Source organism: Emydura macquarii, unplaced genomic scaffold (genome assembly GCF_026122565.2).
Source record: "Emydura macquarii macquarii isolate MOO-44397 ecotype Brisbane River unplaced genomic scaffold, CSIRO-AGI_Emac_v2 contig_369, whole genome shotgun sequence".
Lineage (NCBI taxonomy): Eukaryota > Metazoa > Chordata > Testudines > Chelidae > Emydura > Emydura macquarii.
Window position 1 is genome coordinate 5,516,541 of NW_027130506.1, and position 17,434 is coordinate 5,533,974.

The 17,434-nt window shown below is 44.3% G+C and overlaps 2 long non-coding RNA genes across 2 annotated transcripts; both read right to left on the reverse strand.

The window, feature by feature from the left end:
* Positions 1 to 246: 246 nt before the first annotated feature.
* On the reverse strand, positions 247 to 14,599 carry LOC137141369 (uncharacterized). The gene is made up of 3 exons (XR_010916608.1): positions 14,540 to 14,599; positions 12,102 to 12,197; positions 247 to 363 (listed from the first exon to the last, which is right to left on the reverse strand). It is a non-coding gene; the product is annotated as an uncharacterized lncRNA (long non-coding RNA).
* Positions 14,600 to 14,995: 396 nt separating this feature from the next.
* On the reverse strand, positions 14,996 to 15,822 carry LOC137141375 (uncharacterized). Its single transcript, XR_010916610.1, has 2 exons — positions 15,705 to 15,822; positions 14,996 to 15,259 (listed from the first exon to the last, which is right to left on the reverse strand). It is a non-coding gene; the product is annotated as an uncharacterized lncRNA (long non-coding RNA).
* Between the last annotated feature and the right edge of the window lie 1,612 nt (positions 15,823 to 17,434).

Sequence of the window (17,434 nt, forward strand, 5' to 3'; positions counted from 1 at the left end):
CCATGTTTTTCCATGGCAAATGGATTTCTAGGATCCCTGGTGATCATCCACTCTGACCTCTTGTATAGCACAGGTCATAGAAATTCTCTGAATTAATTCTTGTTTGAACTAGAGCATATCTTATAGAAAAACATCCAATCTTGATTTAAAAGTTGCCAATGACGGAGAACCCACCACAATCCTTAATAAGTCTTGACTTTATGCCTTGCAACTGCACTGACATAATCTGAATGATCATTCTCACCTCTTCCTCTTTGCTGTTTTAGGTGTAGGGGCCACCCATGGGGAATCTGGAGCTTGCACAGGACTAACCCAGAAACCACAGAGCCTTTCATAACAATACCAAGTTCCTTTGTTCTGCAGCTGCATTCAAAAACCAAAGGTAAGTAAGGCAAACTGGCTGTCCACATACAGAACTTGTAACTTTGCTGCAATCTGGGACTGGTGAAAATGAGACTAACCCATGTTGAGAAGAACTCACTAACTGCTAAAAGAGACTAAAAATTGATGAAAATATATACTTACATAGGAAGTAGAATGAAGTGCATTCTTGCATCATTAGCAAAGATGATTTGCAAACAACACAAAATTTGGAAACGGTATCCAGGTTTTTGGTTCAGTCCATTATAAAGACAAGGCGATATCTGCAAAACATGACTCTGGATCTCAGTTTGGATTTCCAGTGTCTTCTGCCTTGGCTCATCTTGCCTAGTCTCTGCTGGCAGTGAATTTGTCCTACCATATGAATGGCCATCTTGGGAACATTGCAAAGAAGGACTTTCCTTTGAATCAAGCACTGTGCAAGTAACCCACATAAAACATTCCTCATCAAAAAGTGATGCTGAAAAATGTGCCTGACCCTGGGAGAAAATTAGGTCATGACCAGCCACTGGCTCAGGAATAGATAGTACTGACCAATGGACACAGAGGATCAAACCTCAAAAGCAGTGCATGTGGATGCTGCTTGCTGAAAGGCTAGTTATTCAATATTTCTTTTTACAGTCATTATTCAATATTTGGCCCCAACACTTATCACATGTTATCCAAACCCTGCACTGGATACAGAATTATTAGTTTCCTAATGGATATTTCTATAGAGTTCTCACCATAGCATTTGAATGATTCACAAACATAAAATGAATTTATCTTCACAACAGCCTTATGAGATTAAGTGGTATTGCTGGGAAGCTGAGGCAGTGTGAGAATAAGTCAGAAATTGTCAAAATAGTCCACTAATTTTAGATGTTCAACTTCAGACACTAGGCCCTAATTTTCCAGTATTTAGCATTTTATACCACTTTATATGTTCAAAGCACAGTTCTCATTGACTTTAGTGACAATTGTGAGTGGTCAGCTGTAGTGGGGTGTCACCCCATACCAGCCCTGAAGGGGTTAAGGGTCCCAAAAGAGGCCAATTTAACCTTTACAGTTGTACCTGAAGGGAGGCCCAGGGATTTATAATTACTAATTGCTGATGACGCGCAGCTGGAGAAGCTGGCTAAGGAATAGAAAGAGAGGAACCTTAGTAGAAGTAGGGGGGCCATGAGGCCCTGCCCTTCTCTGTAGCCCTGCCCCCTGCTTTTTCTCTTGCGCTCGAGGCCCTGCCCTTGACTAGGCTGGAAGCCAGAACCGGGCAGTGGTAAAAGCTGCTTAGTGAGCCTAGGTTGCTGTGGGGAGCCCCGAACCTTCCACCTGCCCAGGATGTGTGCCAGAGAACAGCTCCTGGCCTGTGTCCCACCTCCTGAGGCACTGTGCCCAGGACAGGTGGAGGGTCCAGGGCTCTGCACAGAAGCTCATACACCCTGGCCAGCTTTTACCACTGTGCGGCTCCAGCTTCTGGTCTGACCAGGGGGCAGAGCCTTGGGTGGAAGAGGAGGAGCAGAGGCAGGGCCACTCAGAGAGACTGGGCATTGTGGTGATGGGGGGGCTAAGGTCCACCTCAGCCTCCCACTGGGAAGAGGCTGGCAGGGCTGCGCTTCGTGGCAGGGGAGCTGATCATCTTATCAGCTTCCCCATCGTGTAACGCAGCCCCTGCTGGCGCTGCTCTGTGCCTACCCAAGGCTTGCAACATGGCCCCCTCTTCCCAAACTACACCCATGTTAAAAAGCAGGCAGGCATGGCCCACCTGGGGGGGCGCCCTACGGGAAGGAAGGCAATATGCCATGTCTGCTCAGGAGCATGCCCTCTCGCAGGGAGTGAACCCAAGTAAATCAGCATTTCTGTGAACCTGGCCCTGGTACCTCATATTGGACACCCAGAAAATGAGCTTGGTGCCTCTTGTTAAAGTTTCCTTTAAGTGCCTTGTCCAGCATCATGCAGGAACTTTGTGGCTGTGGCAGGGATAGAATCCCATTCCCCCAAGGGGCATTCTACTGCCTCAGCCATGAGACTATCCTTTCTCTTCCTGCCTCTTCATTGCATGCCTTCCCACTTCTGCAACAAATGAGGCTGGAATCCTATAGATAACAGCCTCCTTCACTATACAGCCCTGACTGGTATCCAGGGCATTGGCCATCCTGTGCACTGATTGAGGCAGGAGTCCTGTGGAAAAAAATAGTATGTGATCATGTAATTAAAGACTGTATCATAATGCTTATACATAAGCGGGGAGGAGGGGGCGGGGGCAAACTGAGGTTACATAGGAGACTGAAGACTCCTGGGTTCAATTCCAGGTTCTGAAGAGGCATGTGCTTTAGTGGTTATAGACCATGTATACATGCTCCCTCATCCCAGATCCAGCCGCCATATCCACCCACTCTCCCAGCTTCTGCCTCTGCTTCCCCTCCCAGCTCCTACCTCTCCTTCCCCTAGCTCAACTCCTGTCTCTTTGCCTGTCTCCCACCTCTGCTCTTCACCCTCCACCCCCCCCCCCCACACACACATCTTAGTCTTCCCCTTCTCCTCCTCCTCACCACCTGGGTGCTGGAGGTGGGCAGTGAGAAACACAGGAGAGGTATCCCTGCTCTCTGTTCCAGTGTCTGACACTGTAGCAACCCCAACTAGCCTAGAGTAGGAATTGCAGGGAAGCTCTTGTTTAGTCCCTGAAGCCCTGGGCAGGAGCATGCTCAGGAGCTCTGTCGGAATCTCCCATCCATGCACTCACACAGAATCCAGTTACATGTAGGAATTGTGCAAGAATGGAGCATGTGCAGTGCAGATGGAATCTTCAGAGAATTTAATTGCAAACTCTAACAGACCTCTACTGAACATCTGTGAACTGAAGGGTTTTTTTCCCCAGAGATTTACAGCTTGTGAAAATTTGGGTGGATTTTCATAAGGTCAGACGGGACCACTATGATTATCTAGTCCAGTGATCTTCACTATTTTTCAAGCAGGGGCCACTTTGGCAAAAAACCTTCCATGTGAGAGCTGGTGACTCCTGCCTTTGGGGAGGCTGGGCTGGGCCCCCTCCCTGCAGGCTGGGCCCCCTCCTTGAGGCCCTGCCCATGGTCCACCTCAGCTCCCACTTGGCCCCCTCTCCTGACACCCTCTCCCCCCACCTCACCCCCATTCCCTTCCAATTGTCTGCTCTCCTTTCTTGGGAGCCAAACCATAATGCCTCCTTGTCCCAGCTAAGTCAGGCGATCCCTGACCAGCTCCGCTCAGCAGCCCAGCCCCGGGACATGGTTTCCACTGTGATGAATGATCAGCCTGGTGCTTCAGTCCATCTAGCTCAGGTCCGATCCCTCCCTAGCAGCAGCCAGGGACTCACCTGGGCTTAGTCTCCAGGTGGCTGGGGGGGGGGGGTCCTAGGAAACTTCCCCCTTTCACCTGGAAGGGAAGTTGAGGCAGGGGTGGCCCCTCCACGCAAGGGGGAAAGGAGGGTCTCTCCACATGGGCAGTGCAGCCTACCCTGCCGGGGAGAGAGGGAAGAGCTGCCCCCTCCACTGTCTGTGCTCCCAGGACCCTGTGAGACGATGAATGAGTCATTCACCGGCAAGTCAGCATCGCGCGGGGCAGGGGAGCCGAGGCCAGTAGCTGAGTTACCACTGGGAGCAGCGGCCACAGGAGCGGGAGGGACACTAGGAGGGAAGCGCTCACCTCTGCCTCCAGGTCATTTGGGGAGCAGCCGGGCTGCAGCCACCTCACTGCAGTGGTGGTTTCGTCCCCTCTGCTGAGATCCACCCCCCATGAATGAGGCGTGAGCATCAGGCAGGGGGAGCCACGGGAATGGGGGGACGTGGCTCTTCCCCCTCTGCCTGGATTGGTGGGCTGCGCTGCCCACATGGAGAGCCCCTCCTCGCTTCGCACAGCTCCGTCTTCTCTTGCCCCAACTTTCCGGATGGAGGGGCAGAGTTAATCAAATTAGTCAGGGAGCCGCACTTAGGGTTGATGGGAGCCGCCACTGGCTCATGGGCTTTGCAGTGAAGAACACTGAATTCTAGTCTGACCTCCTGCACAACACAGGCCACAGAACTTCACCCACCCACTCCTGTAATAGACTCCTAACCTAAGACTGAGTTATTGAAGTCCTCAAATAATGATTTAAAGACTTCAAGGTACAGAGAATGCACCAGCAAGTGACCCATGCCCAATGCTACAGAGGAAGGTGAACCCCCCCCAGGGCAGATTGGCATAGGCCCTGGGGGAAAATTCCTTCCCGACCCCAGATATGGCAATCAGCTAAACCCTGAGCATGTGGGCAAGACTCACCAGCCAGACACCCAGAAAGAATTCTCTGTAGTAACTCAGAACACATCCCATCTAACATCCCTTCACAGGCCATTGGGCATATTTACCGCTAGTAATCAAAGATCAGTCAATTGCCAAATTAGGCTCTCCCAAAAGGCATGTCCCTGACACTGTGGAGACTCTCTTATCACATTTCAAGTCCCTGCTCCAAAGCATGGAAGTGCTAGAGCTTTTCAATTGAATGGTTGCAAGAATTTTTTTTTAACTTAGAGGAAACTGTGTTTTTCCCTCTAATCTCATTCTTGGAAATAGATGGACTGTGTTAGCTGAAACATTTTTTTTTAAAAAAAGGCAGCATAAGTCAGACACTCAGCATGGAAAATTTCAGCCTGATTGGTTAAAGTTTAGCATAGTTATCAGCAACTGAAACAGGGTGTTATAATGGAAAGTGTTAGGGCACCTTAACCATAGGTATAACTACCCAACTCCATCTATAATTAATAAATTCAGTGTATATAGAACTCTGAAGATTTTACAATCCTTTTAAAGTACACAAACATTGCAAAGGATCAATAACCAAAAAAGAATCCCCAAATGGACCTTTGTTCTTGGAACCCACCCCAAAGCTTAATCAGTCCTCTGCTTCAAGGGAAGGCTGGGAGAACAGCTGCCTTGCAACATACTCTGTAGTCATGTGAACCCAGGTTCCATTGAACCAAAGGTGGGAAGGGCAGAATGGAAGACCATTCGCTGAGTATCCCCTCCTATTTAAATCAAGGGCCTATAAACACGACTTAACTGTGAGAGATTGACATAAAGTGTTTCAATAGGCTTCTTTGGTTTGTCCTTTCTGGAAGGACGTTGCATTTGAACTGGCAAAGAGTAAGTGATTGACATCAGACATAAGTCCTCATTTTGTCAAGGCGCTGGCACGCCACTTGTTGGAAAATCTATTCTGATAGGTGCCAGCTACAGCTATTAAATGTGGCATTGAAAGATGGACTAAGCCCCTGCCAAAGAACTGCCACTGTGCACTTGTCTGCCGTGTACCTGTACTGCTGTACGTTAGTCACTGATGGGGAAAAGGCTAGCACGCTGGGGGGAGGGGCCTGACTAGATGCAATTATTAAATTGTAAAAAACATAGACATAAATATAGCAGAGTGCCATTCTTTAACCTGAATATATAAAGGCATACTGGGACCAATTCTCCGCTGTCTTCTGCAGTCATTTATACCTGAGAGTACAGAGCGGGTATAAAATGTAACTAACTTGGAGTGGCAGTGTTTAATACCGCTTTGCATGTCAGTGACTACACAAGGTGCATGAATAACCCATACCTTGGTGTGGTGCTCTGTGCACCTCCAGTGGCACCTAGGCCAGCTAGAGATTGATGGGTTTGCTACAGCCTTAGCTAAGGGTCACATGGCTTTTAGCTCATGCATCAGAAGCTCATGCACTAAGCTTCATAGGTCCTAAATTCGATCCCGCCAATGACCAGGATCTGTTGGTGTTACACATAGCGGTGGAGAATCAAGCTCAGTATGTGTAGCCTAGATGGTGTCCATGTGAATCGTCCCTTTTGGCTGTGAGTCCCATTCTGTATAGTGCACCTACATTCTTGTCGTGTGCCCTGTGATCGCCCTTCGAGGGAAACTAAAGCTGCAACCAGCAAATCGAATCTGTTGGATCTCTGTTACTGTGCACTTGGACAAGGACAAGGAAATACTATAAATGTCTGTCATTCCCTCAAGTTGCTACGGCTGAATGCCCAGGGCCTATCAGTTGCAAAACGCTCTGTTCCTGAGGACACTGCCTCCTGATAAATGGCTATGTCAGCTGCCATTTCCTTCAGGAAACCCAAGTTAATTTTGTTATTGCCAGTCAGTTCATAATCTCTGGTTTTGATGTCAAATTATTGCTTGCATGAAAAATGTGACTGAGCCATTTATGTAAGATCAAAGTTAGCTGAGGTGGAGAGTTTACCGTTTACATCTGACCACCTCAAAAGGATCAGTCAGTTTAAACTGACATGCTGATAAGCCTCCTAATCAATTATGGCCTGCTCCTGCTCTACCATCGCTCCAGCACCCTTCCATCTATGCCAGAGATTTTAATAACCACCACACACTTGGGGCTATAGAGAACCTGATCAAAGTGGGATAGACCCTGCAAACTGGGTCTTTCTCAATGAGCTGCATCTTTTTCATGACCCTGAGGAACCATCTACTTATCATTCAGTCTGCTGGAAGCAGATCTACTCCCCTGACCTCAGTTAGGTCACTTCTGCTGGAGATGGTGTGACCCGTCCGTGCTAGTGTAGCCACCTGAAAATGCCAAGGGCAGGGCAGGCTACAAAAGGAGAGCAGATTCTCCCAGCGCTGGTGGGTGACACTGAAGTCAGACTTCCCAACCAGCCACAAACAGTGCTTCTGATTCCTCAAACTGGTTATCAAGAAGCCAAAATAAAAATATACAAAGCCTCCTTTACTGCATTTCAGTCTCTGGCTCCCAATTGGCCACTAGGTCCAGTAAAGAGATCAGTTATTTAAAACTCTATGCTCTTTACCAAAAAGGTTTCTCCTGACCCCAAGGGTCAGCCGCAGTACCAGATCAATATAAGTTTAGATCTTACCCAAAATACCATGCTGCCAATCAATCCTTTAGTAACTAAAACTAAAGGTTTATTATAAAAAGAAAGAAACAAACTCTAAGAGAAATGTTAAAGGATTAAAGCAATCAGATACATACAAATGATTTGAAAATCCATATATATCAGGTTTCTAGTAGAATTGTGGAGTTCGCAGGCTTGTATAGTCCCTGTGGTATACATCCAATACCTGGATGGGTCTCAGTCCTTTGTTTCACAGCTTCAACTCAGTTGCAGATGAGTTGATCCAGAGGCAGACTAAAGATAGACTGAAGACAAAGACTGAAAGACCAAATGGATCTCGGGCAGCTGCCTTTTATGTCCTTTGGTCTTTGCCATGCTTCTTGTGGCATTTTACAGGAATAAGATGGAGTTCAGGGTCACATGACTGACTGGTGACTCATCAGGTATATCCCTGGCTTCTCCCTCTGGGCCCCTTGTACCTGTGAATTTCTTAATGGGCCATTAAGCAGGCTATTGCTGCAGCCATCCTGTCTGGGGTGTTGCCCAGACACAGCACAATTTGAAATACAGATATATCAACCATATCCATAACTTGCATTACACATATAACACATGATCATAAACATTATATATAATCCCCCCACAATCCAGTCAGTGTGACAGATGGTCCTCTGCCAGACACCTGCAGGTCCTTGGAAATTTCCCCCACAGCCAGCATTGCCCCATTCTAATCCAAATAGGGTTTACCATTCCTATAGTGATCACCAGCCCAAGGCTACATTGGAACTACAGGTAGACTGGGACAATTACACTGAGCTCATTGATCAATATACAATCTGTATCCTGCATAACATTTTAGTAGGTTAGGCATACTCAGGGATTACCAAAGCAATCTTTAAGGCTATCTCCAAGTCCATCCCACATGGCTGCCAAAAAACCTAACTATTATGTCTGGAGGAAGAATGTGCAGACCTTGTTAAACAGTACAAAATTCTGTAGCCAACCATGTCATAGAGAATCTGAACGAAGTTCAAAGAACACATTGGGGGAAAAGCAATTTTAGAAATGGACATATCAGGATCTAGCAGGAAAGCATGGACACTCATCAGGAAGTACAAAATCCACCAGAGACATGGCAACAGAAGGTCTCTCCAACAGCATCACTACACTCCTGACCAACATTGCTAAAGCAGATAAAGATAGAATTTTGAGATGTCAATCAAAAAAAAAGTAGCAATAATACAAGCAATCTCCATGACTTTAGCAGCTAGCTATTGCCCAATATCACTCTTGAGTTGTAGCTTCAAACTCCTGGAGCAGCAGATCTTACAGAGAATCATGCTCATGACAGAACAACTTTAGAGTAATGATCAGGAAGGCTTTTAACTAAATTGAAGCACCTGTGACCAACTGCTAGCATTCACTACGTATATTGAGAATGGAGCTGTCTCCTGTGAACTTACAGCAGCTTAGGGCTCCATCTGGCCCCAGCTTTATTTAATGTATTCCCCAATGACCTACTGAACACCATCTCCAGGCAGTTCATGTGTGCCGATTATATTTGCTTGGCTTTAAGACTGTGATTTCCAAGAGACTGACGAGAACCTGAACAATAATGTGGTTGCCATAGGTAACTGTTGCAAGAAATGAAGACTAACACCAAGCATATCACAAACTGTGTCACCATGCTTCCACTTATACCATGCTGAGAACCGATGTGAATTTAACATCTAATTGAACTGGCACACGATCCAAAGCCAATGTATCTTTGGGTCACCCTAGATGGTGCGCTCCCATATATATATATCATCTCACTAAAGTAGCTCAAATGAACAAGAGCAAAAACTGCCTCCTGAACAAACTGGTAGAGTCCACCTGTGTAGTACAGGACTTGCTCTCTGCCACTCAGCTGGTGATACTCTGTCCCAGTTTGGTTAAACCCTGCCCAAACTAGACTAGTAGACACACAGTTTAATCATACCATGACAATTATCACAGGTAAATTGAAGCCAACAAAACTTGTATGTTTATCAGTCCTAGCCAATATTCTTTCATCTAATTTCTGGTGTTGATTACAGCCAATAAACTGATCATCAAAGTACCGTAAATGCCACACTTGCCACTGTTCAGGAATATATGGAATGCACTCGCACCCATGACTGCATAGTAGAAATCCTATCTGAACAGTGCTGCACACTTTCCATCCAGCTGATCACATAATCAGTTCACTGTGGCAGTCAGATGGGAGAGAGCCACACACAGGAACTCTCACATCATCACCAGGCTAGATGAATGGCTACATGGCTTTCAGCTCCCACCCATGCTGCTTCTGGAGCCAGTTTAACTGGTCAGGTGTGGCGTGGTTCGTTGTGCCAGGACCGACCATGTCTGGGGCAGCTCACTGTGCATCTGTGGTGATTGCTGCACACACACCGGATGGTAGCTCTTTTCATAGAGAGTTCCCTGGAGGTCTTCTCAAGCTGAACACGGCTAATTCAGGGACACTGATTGGCTCAAGACTATTTGGCTGAGTTTCTTTTGTTTTTGATTTTGTTTTATTTTTCCTTGCTTGTCTTGTCCGCGCATAGTCACTTATATCTACACCAGGCAGACAAGGGATGTGTATGGAAGGTCCTTGCACTTTCTGCTTTAAACCTCTCCATGTGTTATCCTCCTCATTACCTACTGCAGAAAAGATTTGGCAGCTTCATACACTTTTCTGGTTGATACCTAGTGACATGGAAAAAGTGACAATGGGTTATCCATTGTTGGGTTGATGGGCCTATGCCTGCAAAGTGCTGAGCACCATCACCTCCCATTAACATCACTGGAGCTGAGAGAACTCAGCTCATCATCTATTACACTGATATGGCCCCATTGATGTAGCATCTGAGCTGCTTATAATGTTACCCCTGCTGTTACTCTGGTTCTCTTGGGTGGTACTTCCTGTGTCGCCTACTCTCCACAGTGCTCCCCAGGTGTGCCTCTGCGTGGCCGCCCAGTGGCACCATGGGAACATCAGCTCCTGAGGTTCTAGCCCCTGGGTCCTTACACTGACGACAGCCCTATTAGGTAGGGGAGCACTGTTACCCCATTTTACAGCTGGGGAAACGAGGCACAGAGAGACTAAGTGACTTGCCCAAGGTCACACAGAGAACCTGTGACCGAGCAGGGAATTGAACCCAGATCTCTCAAATCCTAAGTACTCAACCATCCTTTCTTAAAGCTCTCTGAAAGGCCCATGTCAGTGGTGGGCTGACGGTCCCAGTGCTAACTCTCAAACTTACTTTCTAAAATGCCTCCAAACACCCGGTAATTTACTACTATGTGTTGCCCAGGTTCCCTGCAGGCGTGTGTTTTCAGCAGCAGCAGCCCTGTTAGTCCCAGCCTTTGTTGTTCCTCTGGAGGTGTGATTGAGGGCTCAGATGTCAAACTGTCAGGGGGGGAGCCACCTGTTGCTGTAAATCTGGCTGGATTTCATAATCTCCCCAGCCCCCTGCGCTCTCTTTGAATTTCTGTAAGTACATCTGTGTGACCTCTTGTTTTCTGCTCTGTAGAAACTTGTGCAGTCACACGGGAGACATGTGGCATGGCCTGTATTGCTCTGACCCTATAAATATAGACAGATCAGTTTATTTCCAAAAAGTATGGATTACAGGGTTACCCTTAATTGTTATTGACTCTGGCAACCTTTTACCCAGCTTGAATCTAGCACAGTTCACTTCAGCTAAACTGCAGTAGGTAACCAGCCTGCCTATTTAACAAAAATGTCAAGGAAATTCTAAAGCCCTGCCGAAAAATTTTATGTAAACAACATAAAGAACTGCAGAGAGACATTCACTTAAAATATTAATGAATATTATTTAGCTCAGATGAAAAAAAAATGCTCAGAGAGAATATACAAAGCCTGAAATTCTAAGGTCAAAGTTTACCTTGCAGTCAAACTCCCTTTGAAATCAATGGCCCACATTAAGGTCCATGGGAGTTTGCCTGAGTATGGACTGAATGAAAACCAAGGGCTTTCAGTATTTAATTACAGCTGCTTTCTAATTCCAGTGGAGAGCTGGACTTAATAACTGACATAAGTCAAGATTTTCCAAAGCAATTAGTTGATTCTGGGTGCCTCAGTTTTCCAGTTCTCCATTTCAAACACCTTAAGGTGGAACTTGTAATCAGGCCCCTTTAAGATGCCTCAGTTGAAGCACCTGAAATTGCTAGTCAGTCATGAAAATTTTGATCACAGTCTGGAGCAAGGCCCGCAGGATTTGATCCATATACTATATGTTATGCCCAGCTCATAACAAACTCCAGAAGCTGGAGAATGGAGATATTGACGTGCATTAAACTAGTGGTTTTAAGATGGGTAGAGCTAACCAAGGAAAGAGAAGTGCAAGTGGTATCTGTGGGATCCAAGCAATGATATTTAGAAGACAAGATTAAAGACGTTCTGCAACATGTAAGTGCTTTGGAACAGAGGAATTAAGTATTGCCAATTCCAAGAATCAGTATAATGTTAAGGGAATGATGGCAGTTACCCAAACATCCTTGCAGTCCTCAGTTCATAAGCAGTTTTCATCATAATACAGACAAAATATATTAAAATTAAAACAACCCCCTAACCCACAAGATCTCTGCAGTTACCACATTCTATCTGAAATTCAAACTACCAAGAGAAGAATTGCATGAATTCCCATAAATAATGTAAGTGGAGAAACTTGATAGCAACAAGAAAAACACTGATGCATTTTTGTCTTTTAAAAATAAACCAGATGCCAAGAAGGGGGTGAGAGCAGTAGTTCTCAGAAAAGCTGGTACGAAAACTTGGAATGAACCGAAAAAACTTGCATGCATTTTACCTTGTGTTGAACAAACTGTAGGCCCAATCCTGCAGCCTTTATATGTGTTGACATAGGTTATGTAAGTGCTGGGTGCTGTTTTTGTAGGGTCTGAAGCTGTTGAAATAAAATGAATGTATGGAATTCTAAATAAACAGTATTCATTTTAATAAAAACAAGTGGTGGCGACACTCATTCATGGTGACATCAATGTTACAATGCAGAACAGTTTTGGTCTGATTGATAAGATGTTACCAATCGGATGGAGGAACTGTTGCTGAAATGAAAGTACTTATGCTGCTTTGAGCACATATTCCATTTGCAAACACTGTAGGTAGCCTGTGTACTTTAATGTATGTGTTACATTCTATTTATGTAGGGCTCATAACCTTATAATCAATTTATTCCATTTTTACATGGAAAGTATCATTTAAATACACAATACAGCAAAAGCATGTAGGTAGATAAGCTAGTTGCACCCAAATTGTATTCTTTTAATAGACCTTTTCTTTTAACTGGTATTTTTAAAAGAGCTTTTGCTGTTTTGTGAAATACTTTGATCTGGAACATGGAAAAGGCATTACTTTAACTAATCAGTTTTAAGCAAGTCAAATTTCTATTGCATTTTACCTTTTGAAATACTGGAAACAGTCATTCACAAATGTTTATATGATCAGGTATTAATTTAAAAGGGTTGCACTGTATATCTTTTGCTTATTGCTTTTGCTTGCTGAACAGAAAGTATGTGTTTTAGAACAGGTGTCATTAATAAATAGTAGTATTGGAATTTTGTCTTGGCTCTTCCTGGCACTAACATTTTACAAACTTTAACAGATTCTTTCTCAAATGAAGAAATGAGACATGGAGAAAAAACTGATTTAGCTAAAGTCAGCTGGCAAGTTCTTGTTGGAGCTTGGATTAAAACTCAGGAGTTCCTGCCCATGCTCCTTCCACTTAGGGTGACCAGTTATCCTGATTTTATAGGGACAGTCCCGATATTCAGAACTTTTTCTTATATAGGTGCCTATTATCCTCCACCCCCTGTCCTGATTTTTCACACTTGCTATCTGGTCACCCTACTTCTACTGATCATGCTCCATTGAGTTCACTAGAGCTACACCCATTTACGCTAACTGAGGCTCTGATCCTAAATGTTATTACAAGTCAGAACAAGGAGCAAAGAAGAAAGGGAGTCAAGGGAAGTTTGGAGCAGATTAAAAAACCCATTAAAAAGAGGCCATGTTTTACTCACAGGTGTGCATCAGAAACCCTAGTTAAAATCCATGGGTCAGAGTGTGATTTCACTGATATAAATCCCAAGTAACTCTGCTGAAGTCAACAGAACTACACCAGAGTATCTGAGACCAAAATATGTTTTAGTTAGAGGTCCTTGTGCTGATCTGTGGGCAGAGTTTGGTCCTAGAAATAATGGGGAGGGAGGGAAAGGCTCAAGTCCTCAGGTCTTTGTTCTTTTGTAGTCTATCCTTAACTGTGGCAAACTTCTGCTAGCTTCAGTGGAAGTTTATTTGGATGGAGCTCTCTGGATTTATTCCAAAAAATTTATGAAAAAATAATCTAATCCCATTAGTCATGAAATTACCCTCTGTTTGTCTATAAATAGGTTTAACCTAACAAGCAACTCTTAGGCCAGATGCTGCTGATTCACCAATCTGATCTAAATCTTCAGGTATTCACCTCTCCCCAGACTGTATGTTAAATGAATCTCTGTTTGTTTGCAAATGCAACAACCTACTGCACCTAGCAGCCTTCAAGTTTTGTTTACCAGTATATCTGCAACTATCAGCAAAGCTTCACTAAAACCTGTGTATGGTCTCCTCCCGATTCAAATCTGCCAGTATATTATAATTTATATAAACTTCCATGTATTTGCATGATCCAGACACAAACCATGAGAAAAATGTGCCTGCTTGGTTCAAAGTTCTACTGTAGTAACAAAATCCTAATGTGGAAGGAGACAAGATCAAAAGGAAATGCAGGGGACTTTCAGCCACTCTGGACTGTTATGACATCTCATGGTTGTGTACTAGAAATTCAGAGACCCCAAAAATGTGTCCTCCCCCTTTTTCCCCCCTGCAAAAGTACAGTTTGCAGAACCATATATTCATTGAATACCACTATATTTCACCTGAGAAAACCCCCAGGGCCTGTGGGGACTAGAAAAAAAACTCCATTTACTTTATTTATTACAAATTATAATTACATTTAAATATAATTTAAATATAAATTAAAAGGCTTCTATTGTAGGCTCTACACATAGCCTCTTAACTGGGAACCTGGAAGGCCCAATATTTCCTGACCCTCTAAGATTTCTTTCTTTCTTTTAAAGGATATAATTTTCTATCAAGTTCTACAAGATTTTAGGATAAAGTCTGTAGACCCCATTGGTTTAATCCCTATTCAAGGCCTGGTCTAAAAACCACTGAAGTCAATGTACTTACTTACTTAATGGAAAGACTCCTGTTGACCAATAGGCTTTGATCAGGGCTTACATTCTACACGGCTTTCCCCTAGAACACAGGGGAAGTGTGGGTGGTTAGCAGAGAGAGGAATCCTTCCTCCCATGTGAAGCAGTTATGGATCCACCCCACATAAGCCACTGCAGCTCTGCGGCCACAGTTGTAACAGTTTGCATGAAACCTGGAGGAAGGAGCACAAGTTCTAGCTGGGAGGAGCTTAGAGGAGTCAACAGGGGAAGGCAGTGGGCATGCACATGGTGGGGAGGCTATCTGCAGTTGCAGCACCTCTGAAAATAGTTCTCTCAACAAGGAGTCAGTTTAGTTTTAGAAACAGGGAGTCCTCTCATGTCGTTACCTGGCCCAAGGTGCAGGAAACAGCAGCAGCCCACCTGGGGCACTTTATACTGCTGTGCAGTTCATGCAGAATGGGCTCACCAGGCTCTGCGTGGCTTCTTCCCATTCATCTGACCCCCTCACACAGTGGCATTGCACATACCCCTCTGCACAGGGGCCCTATGTCATCACAGAGGCGTGCATCAGACTTCCCCTGCAATGCAGCAGCAGGTCGGCAGTTACTAATCTACTGATCATTTGGGCCTGTTTCCTGCGTCAAGTTTACTCAGCTCTTCTCTCCATAAAGGCAGAATTTTCTTGACAAGACCCACATTCCATGTGGCTTACGCTGTCTCATGATTGAGAGCCCTATAAGAGGAACACATAAACAGAGCAGTGTGTCAGCCTGTGGTACTCTTTAATGTTGCTTTCAGGGAAATATATGTGTCATAACAACACAAAGCAGACATATTTCTCCAGCTTTTATTCTGGCCAGTACTTGGGTCTATTTAGTTCAGTGGGATCCCTTATCTGAATGAGTTCACAGTAACACGGCTCTCTCCAGACCCACCCTTCCTTATCCCTTGGTTTTACTGTTCTCTCTTGTCTTCTAGCACTTCCCTCACCCCCTTGGTATGGTAACCATCTAATTAGGCTGTAAGCTTTCTGGGTCAGGGATCTTGTCTCCCTATGTGTATCAATAGTGATTAGTCAACCATATTGATTATAGAGGTTAATGCTGAACTTTCTATAGTCCTGCATGAGGTGCTGTAGATACACAGCATTTAATCTTCATCCTCTTGCTAGGTCGTACCTTGGAGTAATATATCTCTGCTCCCCATGGCTGAGCAAGTTTTTCCCTTAGCACTCCATGCCCCCATCTCCTTTGATGGTGGAGGTTGTGCAGAAAGCTCTGTGCAAAGACGTAGAGCTATTGCTGCTGACTCACCAGATTAGGAGGATCCTACTAGCTCCAACCCAGGAGCTTAATTAAAAAAGGCTTGATAGGCTGACTGTCCAGTTACATCCTTGCACTTTGTGTAGTCACTGACACCTGTGCAGTGTGAGTGTTAAACACTATTACCAGTATGAGTGGAGAGCTCTCATTGGTAGCATTACACACCCACTATGAGATGTGTAAGTGACTGCACAAGGTGCAAAAACAGGGACCAGGGGGTAGAAACAGGGAGAAACCCTAGGAACAAACCAAGTCCAGAAGAATGTTTATTAAATGCCTTACTGTGTTGTCATTTAAGTGGGCAATTTAGGGAAAACTCAGGAAGGGGGTGAATTTTTGATGCTGGTCCTGTGTGTGTTAAGAGTATGGGGTAGGAACCCTGCAAAATCACAGAAGGACATAGCCTGAATGAGAATCAGACTAGGGAGGCCTATAAGGCTGCACAAACTATTACCTTATGGTTGAACATCTTGCTTTTAAATAAACAAAATTCACTGTAGACCAGATTCTGCCACCCTCACTCATCCAAAGCACCTTACTCCATGGGTACTCCCACTGATTTCAAAGCCTAATGGTAATGATTCCAGACTGTTGAGTTGTTTTGGATTTGAACTGGTGGCCAAGTGGTTAAAAGACTCAGTAGCCATTACTAATCCCTTGAGACATCCAGCTCCCTGCTCTTCTAAGAAAATATTTTTGCAACCGTGAAAAAGGAACATGAATAAAAAAGATCCATGGGAAGGAAAGTGACAAGTGACAGCTGAAGTGTGCATGTGACTTTGAGAGAGAGTGACATAGCAGTTGTTTTCTTTACTATCGTTCTGCTCCAGCACTGGAAACTTCAGTAAACAAAATGGACCACTTCTACTCTTCATTACTTTGGTGTAAATCCTGAGTCTTTCTATTGATTTCATTGGATTTATTCAGTATTACACAAAATCTGAAGCAATATTTCTCATTATAAATTGTATTTAATTTGTACCCTTGATTTGCTAGCCTATAACAGCTGATGCATACATTACAAACACTCCACTAATCAAGTGTCACATCCTCAGCTGGTGCAATTTGGCATAGCTCTCTTAAGTTAATGAAGCTAAGCTGATTTATAGCAGCTGAGGATATAGCTATGTAACTTTTGCTTGGGAGCTCTCAAGTTTCTGGTGTATAAAAAAAAAAGTCTGTTTTGCTTCTGCTGCTAATGATTAATGACTCTAGAGTGGTGATAAGGGACAATGCCTTTGATAAATTAGCTTGTGCTCTGTGCCATTCATATTTATTCACCCCCCCCCCGCAAAAAAAAGACAACATTGTTTTTAGTTCTTAAGTAAAGGAGTCACCTTACACTGAACTCATTGCAGTTTGAAAAAAGTGGATGACAAAAAGATGAACTTGGAATTTATGCATTGATTTCTTTTCTGATTTGTCAGGTGTGTTTAATCAAAAAGAAGCAGGAAATGCATTATTATAATAAACACATTACTACACAAGAAAAACACTGCCCTTGGAACTGATTATATTGTTTGATTAATGGCTACAATGAAAAAATACAGGCTTAACCTACAAAGCACTTTGTTAAGATCAAAGTA